This window comes from Hordeum vulgare, chromosome 7H, assembly GCF_904849725.1.
Source record: "Hordeum vulgare subsp. vulgare chromosome 7H, MorexV3_pseudomolecules_assembly, whole genome shotgun sequence".
Lineage (NCBI taxonomy): Eukaryota > Viridiplantae > Streptophyta > Magnoliopsida > Poales > Poaceae > Hordeum > Hordeum vulgare.
The window spans coordinates 57,377,863-57,390,345 of record NC_058524.1 but is presented as its reverse complement, the minus strand read 5'-3'; positions in this window follow the sequence as shown (position 1 = coordinate 57,390,345).

Below are 12,483 nucleotides of genomic sequence, written 5' to 3'. Positions count from 1 at the left end.
TATTAAGTCCAAAAGAATAGAGTAACGCCTTAAGCAAGATGACATGATGTAGATGGACAATCTCATATCTACGACAGAGCCCACCTTGTTACCCTTGATGGCAACTACACAATGTGTGCCTTGCTGCCCCTACTGTCACTGGGAAAGGTCACCACACGGTAAGAACCCAAAACCAAGCACTTCTCCCATTGCAAGAATCATAGATCTAGTTGGCCAAACAAAACCCAAGACTCGGAGAGACTTACAAGGATATCAAATCATGCATATAAGAAATAAGCAAAGACTCAAATATATATCGTAGATAATCTGATGACAAATCCACAATTCATTGGATCTCGACAAACACACCGCCAAAGAAGATTACATCGAATAGATCTCCATGAAGATCATGGAGAACTTTGTATTGAAGATCCAAGAGAGAGAAGAAGTGATCTAGCTACTAACTACGGACCCGTAGGTCTGAAGTGAACTACTCGCGAGTCATTGGAGGGGCGATGATGATGATGAAGAAGCCCTCCAACTCCAAAGTCCCCTCCGGCAGGGCACCGGGAAGGGTCTCCAGATGAGATCTCGTGGAAACGGAAGCTTGCGGCGGCGGAAAAGTATTTTCGTGGATCCCTTGATTTTTTTTCCGATTTTTAGGGAATATATAGGCGCAAGATCTAGGTCAGGGGGGCGCTAGGGAGGCCACAAGCCTGCCCACCGCCGCCCCTGGTGGCGGAGTGGGGGCTTGTGGGCTCCCTGTAGCCCTCCTGGCTTGGCCCACAAGCCCCCTGATCTTCTTCCGTTCGAAAAAAATCTTTTCGGGGATTTTATTCCGTTTGGACTCCGTTCCAAATTCAGATCTGAAAAGAGCCAAAAACACAGAAAAAAACAAGAACTGACACTTGGCACTAAATTAATAAGTTAGTCCCAAAAAAGATATAAAAGGTACATAAAACATCCAAAGACGACAAGATAACAGCATGAAACCGTAAAATATTATAGATACGTTTGAGACGTATCAGGCTCATGTTCATCACCAGATTGTGTTTCAGCATCAGAGACGGAGACATCGTTTGGACTCTCGGGTGTAGCAGCAACAGGGTTGCTAGCGTGCAGGTTCCTATCATCTTTCTTCTTCTTTCTAGGATGACTAGGTGCATCAGTGCTAACTCCTTGAGAATCTTGTTCAATTCTCTTCGGATGACCCTCAGGAGACAGAGGTTCCTGGGTCATTCTACCGCCTCTAGTGACGACTCTAATGAAATTGTCATTCAACTCAGTGAGCAAGTCATTTTGAGCTTTAAGTACTTGTTCTACTTGAGTAGTAACCATAGAGGCATGTTTACTCAGAAGTTTGAGATCATTGACATTTCTGTCCACACAAGCACTTAAATGACTAAGCATACGAGCATTATTTTCCAATTGTCTACTAACATAATCATTGAAACTCTTTGTTTGACAACAAAGTTATCAAATTCATCAAGGCATAGGCTAGCAGGTTTATCAAAAGTAATATCACTCTCATCAAACCTACGCAGAGAATTTACTTCTACTACCTGTATCGGGTTATCGAGACCATGGATCTCTTCGATAGGTGGTAGATTTTTGACATCTTCAGATTTAATGCCTTTCTCTCGCATAGATTTCTTGGCTTCTTGCATATCTTCAGGACTGAGGAATAGAATACCTCTTTTCTTTGGAGTTGGCTTAGGAGGTGGTTCAGGAATAGTCCAAGCATTCCCATTGCACAAGATGTTATTCAGTAGAATCTCAGCTTGTTCTACGGTTCGTTCCCTCAAAACACTACCGGCACAACTACCTAAGTGGTCTTTAGAAGCATCGGTAAGTCCATTATATAAGATATCAAGTATCTCATTCTTCTCAAGAGGGTGATCAGGCAAAGCATTCAGTAGCTGGATAAGCCTCCCCTAAGCTTGTGGGAGACTCTCTTCCTCAGCTTGAGCAAAGTTGTATATTTCCTGCAAGGCAGCTTGCTTCTTATGGGCAGGGAAATATTTTTCAGAGAAGTAGTAGACCATATCCTGGGGACTACGCACACAACCAGGAGCAAGAGAAGTGAACCAAGTCTTAGCATCATCCTTTAGCAAGAAAGGAAACAACTTGAGCATATAGTAGTGGCGGATCTTTTCCTCACTAGTGAATAGGGTGGCTATATCGTGCAGTTTGGTAAGAAGGGCTACAACCGTTTCAGGCTCGTAACCGTGAAAGGATCAGATTCGACCAGAGTGATTAACTCGGGGTCGATAGAGAATTCATAATCCTTATCGGTCACAAAGATAGGTGAAGTGGCAAACTTCGGGTCGTATTTCATCATAGCGTTCAGAGTTTTTTCTTTCCACTTGCGCAAAAGTTTCTCAACATCATAGCTATCCTTACACACAAGAAAATCCTCAGCTATCTCTCCCTCCATAACATAGCGCGTATCAGGCATAATAGGCAATTCAGGCATAGTAGCAGGTTCTACTTCAATAGTATCAGCAGTCTCAGAAGTATCATCACATCTAGCAGCAATTCTAGCAAGTTGTGCATCAAGGAATGCACCAAGTGGCAAAGCAGTATCAGGCATAGTATCAAGCATAGCATCATCAGGCACAGTATCAAGCATAGCATCATCACGCATAGTATCAAGCATAGCATCATCAGGCATAGTATCTAGCATAGCATCATCAGGCATAGTATCAAGCATAGCATCATCATAAGCATCATGGACAACAGAAGTAGCATCATCAAGCACATGCGACATATCAAGATTTCAAGGAGGAGGCGAAGTCGCAAACTTACTCAGAACTGAAGGTGAATCAAGTGCAGAGCTAGATGGCAGTTCCTTACCTCTTCTCGTAGTGGAAGGCAAGATTTTAGTTCTTGGATCTTTCAGATTCCTCATAGTGATCAGCAGACGTCAATACCAAGTGACTCGGAGAATATAGTTGTGCCTCCCCGGCAACGGCGCCAGAAAAAGCCTTGATGTCCCACAAGCGTATGGGATCGCAGCAGTTTTCGAGGGTAGAGTATCCAACCCAAATTTATTGATTCGCTCACAAGGGGAAGCTAAAGGATATTCTCAAGTATTAGCAGCTGAGTTGTCAATTCAACCACACCTGAAAGATTAGTGTCTTCAAGCAAAGTATCAGTAGCAAGGTAGTATGATAGCAATGGCACCAGGAGAAGCTTTGGCAATTCCCAGCAGTGGCGCCAGAAAAGGCCCTGTTGACGGGATGTTAGCGCCAACAAAGTCTTGCAACAAGTGACAGCAGAGTGGCAAGGAACAGTAGTAGTAGCAGCAGCAAAGTAACAAGTAACAACAGTAGCAACAGTAGCAGCAAAGTGACAGCAACAGGAAAGTGGTCCAATCCCTTTGGTAGCAAGGGACAAGCCTAGGCAAAGTAACGTAGCGAGGACCAGTAGTAAAAGACTCGTAGGCAGTGGATCAGTGATGGATGAGTGTGACGGATGTGATTCATCATGTAACAGCTATAACACGGAGAGATATGTAACTAGCTCCCGTTCATCAATCTAATGTAGGCATGTATTCCGTATGTAGTCATACGTGCTTAGGGAAAAGAACTTGCATGACATCTATTGTCCATCCCTCCCGTGGCAGAGGGGTCCTAATGGAAACTACGGGATATTAAGGTTCTCCTTTTAATAAAGAATCGGACCAACACATTAACACGCGGGGAATACATGAACTCCTCATACTATGGTCATCTCCGGGAGTGGTTCCGGCTATTGTCGCTCCCGGGTTGCCGGGTCATAACACATAGTAGGTGACTACAACTTGCAAGATAGGATCTAAAACACACATATATTGGCGACAACATAATAGGTTCAGATCTGAAATCATGGCACTCGGGCCCTAGTGACAAGCATTAAGCATAGCCAAGTAGTAGCAACATCAATCTAGAACATACTGGATATTAGGGATCAATCCCCGTCAAGAACTAACTCGATTACATGATAGATCTCATCCAACTCATCACCGTCCAGCAAGCCTACGATGAGATTACTCACGAACGATGAAGAGCATCATGGAATTGTCGATGGAGAAAGGTTGATGATGACGATGGCGACGATTTCCCCTCTCCGGAGCCCGAAACGGACTCCAGATCTGCCCTCCAGATGAAGAACAGGATGTGGCGGCACCTCCGTATCGCAAAACGCGATGAAACCTTCTCTTTGATTTTTTTCCAGGCGAAACGGAAGATATATGACTGAGATTGGGGGCGGTGGTGCCACGTGGGCCCCACAAGCCTGCATGGCGCGGCCTAGGGGGTGGCCGCGCCGTGTAGGCTTGTGGCCCACTCACACACCCCCTCACGTGGATCTTTGCGCAGGTATTTTTCTTTTATTCCGGAAAAAATCTCCGTAAATTTTCAAGACGTTCCGAGAACTTTCATTTCTGCACAAAAACAACACCATTGCAATTCTGCTGAAAACAACGTCAGTCCGGGTTAGTTCCATTCAGATCATGCAAATTCGAGTCCAAAACAAGGGCAAAAGAGTTCGGAAAAGTAGATACGACGGAGACGTATCAGCAGGTCATTCCGAGAACTTTTATTTCTGCGCAAAAACAACACCATGGCAATTCTGCTGAAAACATCGTCAGTCCGGGTTGGTTCTATTCAAATCATGCAAATTAGAGTCCAAAACAAGGGCAAAAGAGTTCGGAAAAGTAGATACGACGGAGACGTATCATATCCCGACCGCAACACAAAGGATGACAATCAATAAATCAATTATGCTCCCTAACATAGCGGTTCACCATACGTGCATGCTACGGGAATCACTAACTTCAACACAAGTATTTCTAGATTCACAACACCCTACTAACATAACTCTAATATTACCAAATACATATCTCAAAACTAATTGAGAGGAATCAAACTTCTCTTTACTAATCAATGCACATGAATATGGAAGTTTTTATTATATCCTCTTTGGATGCCTATCATCTTTAGGACTCTTTCATGGCACACATCAATTACCAGGTTACTCACAGAGAGCACTCTCAAAAAGATATAAGTGAATATCGAGTGTTCTTATTTCTCCAAAATATGACACCGCCGTGCTCTAAAAAGATCTGAGTGAAGCACTAGAGCAAAGTTATCTAGCTCAAAAGATATAAGTGAAGTACATGCGAGCTAAATTGCCTAACTCAAAAGATATAAGTGAAGCTCAATGAATATTCTAGCAAATTCACGATAAGTGCATGTCTCTCTCAAAAAGGTGTGCAACAAGGATGATTGTGACACAACAAAAATAAAAGACTCCTATAATACACGACGCTCCAAGCAAAACACATATCATGTGGTGAATAAAAATATAGCTCCAAGTAATGTTACCGATGGATTGAAGACGAAAGAGGGGATGCCTTCCCGGGGCATCCCCGAGCTTAGGCTTCTTGGTGTCCTTGAATTGGCTTAGGATGCCTTGGGCATCCCCAAGATTGAGCTTTTTCCACTCTTTATCCCATTGTCCATGAGAATATCACCCAAAACTTGAAAACTTCACAACACAAAACTTAAACAGAAACTCGTGATATCATTAGCATAAGAAAACAAACCACCACCTCTTTAGGTAATGTAGCAAACTTGAATTCTATTTATATTGGTGTTATATTACTGTATTCTCACTTTTCCATAGCTAGTACCCCCCCCCCCGATACTATCCGTAGTTTTATCAAAATAAGCAATCAACACAACAAAAACAGAATATGTCAAAAACAGACCAGTCTGTAGCAATCTGTATACTTCGTATACTTCTGGTATCTCAAAAATTCTGAAAAATTACGACAATTTGGGCAATTGGCATATAAACCAGTAGCAAAATAAATCAACTCAAAAGCTATTTATGGATAGGAATGAAAAATAATTTCGTGAGCGTAAAGTTTCTGTCTTTTTCAACATGATCAAACAACCATCACCAAAACTAGTCATAAAGGTCTTACTTGGCTCAAACACAAAAAGAAACACAAAAAACACAATCATAACAGAATTATGATGGTGTGGATACAACAAAACAGAAAGCAAAAAAGCAAAGATAAATTCATTGGGTTGCCTCCCAACAAACGCTATTGTTTAACGCCCTTAGCTAGGCATAATGCGATAGAATCAAGTATCGTCGTCTTTGGTGCTCAAACCATAAGTAGCCCTCATCATGGATTCATAAGGCAATCTTATTTTCTTTCTAGGAAAGTGTTCCATGCCCTTCTTTAATGGAAACTGAAATCTAATATTCCCTTCCTTCATATCGATGATAGCACCAATAGTCCTAAGGAAAGGTCTACCAAGAATAATTGGACATGTCGGATTGCAATCAATATCAAGCACAATGAAATCTATGGGTACATAGTTCCTATTTGCAATAATAAGAACATCATTGATCCTTCCCATAGGTTTCTTAACAGTAGAATCCGCAAGATGCAAATTAAGAGAGCACTCATCAATCTCGTTGAAGCCTAGAACATCACATAAAGACTTTGGAGTGGCGGAAACACTCGCACCCAAATCACACAAAGCATTGCATTCATAGTTTTTAATCTTGATCTTGATAGTAGGTTCCCACTCATCATGAAGTTTTCTAGGAATAGAAACTTCCAACTCAAGTTTCTCTTCAAGATATTTCATCATAGCACCAATGATATGATCGGTAAAGGCTTTATTTGGCTATAAGCATGTGGAGAGTTTATAATGGATTGCATCAAGGAAATACATTCAATCAAAAAGCATCTATCATAATTGAATTCCTTGAAATCCAAAGTAGTAATTTCATCACTACTCAAAGTTTTGATATCCTCTACTCCACTTTCAATGCTTTTAGCATCAAGACAAATAGACTCCGAATCATTGGGGCATTTTTCAACCAAAGTGGATTCATATCCAGCCCCATAATCATTAGGATTGACATTAGAAAACAAGGATTCAATGGGAGACACACCAAGCACTTTTAAGATCTTCATGATTCTCATCACGACAACACACCTTTTTAAGCCATTCATGTCTAGCACGAATTTGGGCGGTTCTTTCTTTACTCTCATTAATGGAAACACGCATAGCTTTCAAAGTTTCATCCATATTAATCTTGGGAGGAGCACATCTCAATTTCAAAGCATCAATATCAAGAGACATTCTATCAACGGTCCTAGCCAAGTCATCAATTTTGAGAAGTTTTTCTTCTATGGACGCATTGAAAATCTTTTGCGAGTTGATAAACTCTTTAATATTACTCTTAAGATCAGAGGGTAATTTATTGTAATTTCCATGAAAATTGTTGTAGGAATTGCCAAAGTTATTAGAGGGATTACTAGGAAAAGGCCTAGGAATAAAGTTTCCTCTATAAGCATTGTTGGTGCCAAAATTATTCCTACCAACAAAATTAACATCCAAGCTTTCATTGCTACTCTCAATCAAGGAAGACAAAGGCATATCATTTGGATCTAGAGGAGCACCATTACTAGCAAACAATTTCAATAACTCATCCATCTTAGCACTCAAAGAGTTAATTTCTTCTATAGCATGCACTTTTTTACTAGTAGGTGACCTTTCAGTGTGCCATTGAGAATAGTTTGTCATGATATTGTCTAGGAGTTTTTTGGCTTCTCCTAATGTGATTTCCACGAAAGTTCCACCGGAGGCGGAATTCAAGATATTTCTAGAAGCAAAATTCAAACCAGTATAGAAGATTTGTATAATCATCCAAAGACTCAAGCCATGAGCGGGACAATTTCTAATCATTAATTTCATTCTCTCCCAAGATTGTGCAACATGTTCATGATTTAGTTGCTTAAAATTCATGATATCATTAGGAAGAGAGATAATCTTAGCCGGAGGAACATACTTGGATATATAAGCATCTTTACACTTGTTCCGAGAATCAATACTATTTTTGGGCAAAGATGAAAACCAAGTTTTTGCTTGATCTCGTAATGAGAACGGAAATAGCTTAAATTTAATCACATCATTATCCACATCTTTCTTCTTTCGCATATCGCATAACTCAATGAAGGTATTAAGATGGGATGCGGCATCTTCACTAGGAAGGCCAGAAAATTGCTCTTTCATAACAAGATTCAGCAAAGCAATATTGATTTCATATGATTCCGCACTAGTGGCGGGAGCAATCGGAGTACTAATAAAATCATTATTATTAGTATTCGAGAAGTCACACAACTTAGTGTTTTCAATCATGGTGACTTCAGCAAGCAGACAAGCACACAAGCGAACAGAAAGCAAGCGAAAGAAAAGGGTGAACGAAAAAGGCAAATATTTTTGTAAATTTTTGTTTTTCAGAAGTGGGGGAGAGGAAAACGAGAGGCAAAATGCAAAAAAGTAAATGCAAGAGATGAGTTTGCGAAGGTTACTTGGATAAGCTTCACTCAGAATAGTCCCCGGTGCCAGAAATTGACACGTTGAAGGGATACTATTCTTGGCTTGATACTCCCGGGCAACGGCGCCAGAAATTCTTCTTGCTACCTCTTGAGCTTGAGTTAGTTTTTCCCTTAAAGAGGAAAGGGTGATGCAGCACAACAGCAGTAAGTATTTTCCTCAGTTTGAGAACCAAGGTATCAATCCAATAGGAGTATCAAGACAAGTCACAATGTACCCGTGCAAAAACAAACAAACTTGCACCCAACGCTATAAAGGGGTTGTCAATCCCTTCACGATTAATTGAAAGGTGAGATCTGAAGGTGGAAAGTAAAAGTGTAGAGCTGAAAATATGATGTGAAGTAGACCCAGGGGCCATAGTGTTCACTAGAGGCTTCTCTCAAGATAGCAAATATTACGGTGGGTGAAAGAATTACTGTTGAGCAATTGATAGAACCGCACAAAGTCATGATGATATCTAAGGCAATGATCATACATATAGGCATCACGTCTGAGACAAGTAGACCGATACTGTCTTCATCTACTACTATTACTCCACACATCGACCACTATCCAGCATGCATCTAGTGTATTGAGTTCATAACAAACAGAGTAAGGCCTTAAGCAAGATGACATGATGTAGAGGGATAATTTCATGCAATAGATATAAACCCCATCTTTTTACCCTTGATGGCAACAACACGATGCGTGCCTCGCTACCCCTTCTGTCACTGGGTGAGGACACCGCACGGTATGAACCCAAAACCAAGCACTTCTCCCATTGCAAGAATTATAGATCAAGTTGGCCAAACGAAACCCACAACTCGAAGAGAATTACAAGGATACGAAATCATGCATATAAGAGATCAGAGGAAACTCAAATAATATTCATAGATAATCTGATCATAAATCCAAAATTCATCGGATCTCGACAAACACACCGCAAAAGAAGATTACATCGGATAGATCTCCATGAAGATCATGGATAACTTTGTATTGAAGATCCAAGAGAGAGAAGAAGCCATCTAGCTACTAGCTATGGACCCGAAGGTCTGTGGTGAACTACTCACGCATCATCGGACAGGGCACCAGAACAGTCCCCAGATGGGATCTTGCGGAGACAGAAGCTTGCGGCGGCGGAAAAGTACTTTAATGGCTCTCTCTGGCAGTTTGGGATTTTTCGGGGATTTATAGGCGGAAGAAGTAGGGCAAAGGAGCCACCGGGGGCCCACAAGCCTGCTAGGCGCGCCCCCAGGCCGCGGCTAGGGGGCTTGTGGACTCCCCTGGGGTCCTTTGCCTTGGTTCCCAAGCCCCGTGCATATCTTCTATTACGGAAAAAATCTTTCCGAAGGTTTTATTCCATTTGGACTCCGTTTAATATTCTTCTCTGAAAAGGGTCAAAAACACGGAAAAAACAGGAACTGGCACTTGGCACTGAGTTAATAGGTTAGTCCCAAAAAAGATATAAAATAGCATAATCATGCATACAAAGCATCCAAAGTTGACAAGATAATAGCATGGAACCATCAAAATTTATAGATACGTTGGAGACGTATCACCATCACCAAGCTCTGCTGGCGAAATGTGAGAAGCATCCTCTCAACATCCGAGTCATCCGAAGAAACTTCTCGCACATGCTCAAGTCCATCTCCGACGGTTGCTCTCCCACCGCCGTGGATTGGCAGATCCGGGGGAGCCGGTGCAGCGGCTCGACGGAAGAGGGAAGCGACAAATGAGCGGCACAAATCTCCCCAAAGATTCGGCTGATAGCGGCGCCCTGAACCGACGGCGGACTGGGGGAACAAATGGCAACATGGTGGCGGAAGAGGGTGGGGAAAGGGCGCGGGCTGAAATGTCCGCCCGCTAACCGTTTCCCTGCGATACACGACACTGTATGACGAGGCAGAAACATGTGTTTTCATGGGTCGGGGAGGGGATTTTGCCGCGCCCCATAAAAAAATTACGGGTCGAACGAGTTTGCGGGGTCTGGTCTGGCAGCATTTCCCGCCCCGACCCTTATTTTGGCGGTTATTTTGTGGGTCGGGACATTATACGGGGTCTAGAGATGCTCTTAGTGGCATCTTGGGGAGCATTGTACCTCCACATCGCTTCAACAGAGATGTACTTCCCCTTAAAAGGAAGGAACTTCGGAAACACATCCTTGTCTTCATCGGTTCCACTTGTGGTTATTTCTTACGTTTACTTTTATTTGTTATTTACTCGTTATTACTGTTGCTACCATCATATAGGTTGCTACCTTGGTTGCATATCTAGACAACCTATTTGTTGCTAAACTTAATTTGGTTAAGAAAAGATTAAAATTTGTTAGTTGCCTATTCACCCTCCTCCTCTAGTCAACCATATCGATCCTTTCATCTATTTTAAAAAAGTGGGTTGGAAGAGTACTTCAAATATTGTTGATCCCACTATTTTGGATGGTGTTACAGTTGACTATGATGATTACAAACTTTCAGATGATTATTATGATGATATGTATGCTATAAAGAATAATGAGAATCATGTTTATGAATATTTTCATACAATGAGAAGGAATTTACTTAGGTGTAGAGTAATAATAATTTTATGAACGTGGATCATGAAAATAATGTTTTGTGCGTTAGGTATATTATATAGCTTGATCATGATGCAGCTAAAAATTATTATGAGAGAGGGATCCATGGGTGTATATATCTCACCAATACCAATGCATATCTAACTAAAAGGCATTAAAGAAAATGCTAGTGGGAGGCACCCCAGAGGCCATAGGTTACAAAATTTAACGAAGAGAACACAAATCCGTGTTTTAAAACTCCAATATGAAGTCAAACTTGGGTGCAATGCTTCTACTCCATCTGAACCGCCAATCAAATCAAACACACAGCGACATCACTTGTGGAGGAGGCATCACCACCTTGGCAACAAATCAATTTAGTTAACCTGCACCGTTGTCGAGTAACTGGCGTGTTTCTCTTACAGTTCTTAGAAGTGTTGGTATGAAAGTGAAGTACAAGAATATTTATCCGTATCCATGTAGTTGGGTATCTATTGCAATGTATCTCTACGAAGAGCTTAACAAATCATGTGCGTATTTGAAAATTCATTGTAGCAACATGCCTCAAACTATCGGTATAATGATAAATCACACTATAAGCATGATTTTATCTCATTTGAGATAGTTTAGCAAGTTAAAATTGTTCAATGCATAGAAGCAAAGAGGAACAAAATAACATCCAAGCCAAGCCATGCAAACCTTACGTGCAATGACCCGAGATTAGCCCTCCTCGGTCAAGCGACTCGTTCAACCGCATGGCCCATATGACAACCCCCTTTCTCACGTAACAAGACAAACATCCTATCTCCTTTCTTTTAAAAAAAATATCCCTAAGGACATGTACAATGGTTGATAAGATAGTCTTATCTTAAATTTTACATGTAATTTAGAGATGACAAAAAAAGTCTATAATGGATCATCTCTTAGCCTTATCTTTTATAATTAGTTATTCCTAAAAACATGGTGAGACATATTGTGTTAAGACATCACATCTTGTCTTCTCTTAAATAATAAAAGGCAAAGCCTTTTTTTCGAATTTTCTCTCCTCCATCTCATTATTTATCCTCTATGGCATTGCTAAAATAACATCATTATACATGCCCTAACTCGTACGGGATAATATCCTTCCACTGATACTGGACCGTGACGAGCAGCAAAGCAGAATTGGTGGAGGCTGTAATTCTTTCTGCACACAAATACGTTTTTTACCTACCCGTGCTGAAAGCAATGGGTCATACATGTCAGTCTAACTTTGACTGTCGCGTGAGACGGCTGCACGGTGATAAAAGAGCAGGTTTGTGGTCCAACGGCCCGCCACTACGCTCGGCCCACCGGCCAGAGAGAGAAACGCGTCCCCGGGAGGCCGGGGCAGAGGTAGCTTCAGCATTTCCGCCGCCTCAACCCCTCCGATCGCGCCAGCGTGTCCCCCCTCGCCCTAGGGAAGGGAGGCTGGGCCGTCGGATCCGGGTATAAGTAGCGACGCGCACGCGAGCCGTGCCTATTCCTGTACTTGCCTCCCCGACCACCTCCCCCGTTTGGTTCCGCCATTCCATTCCAGCGCAG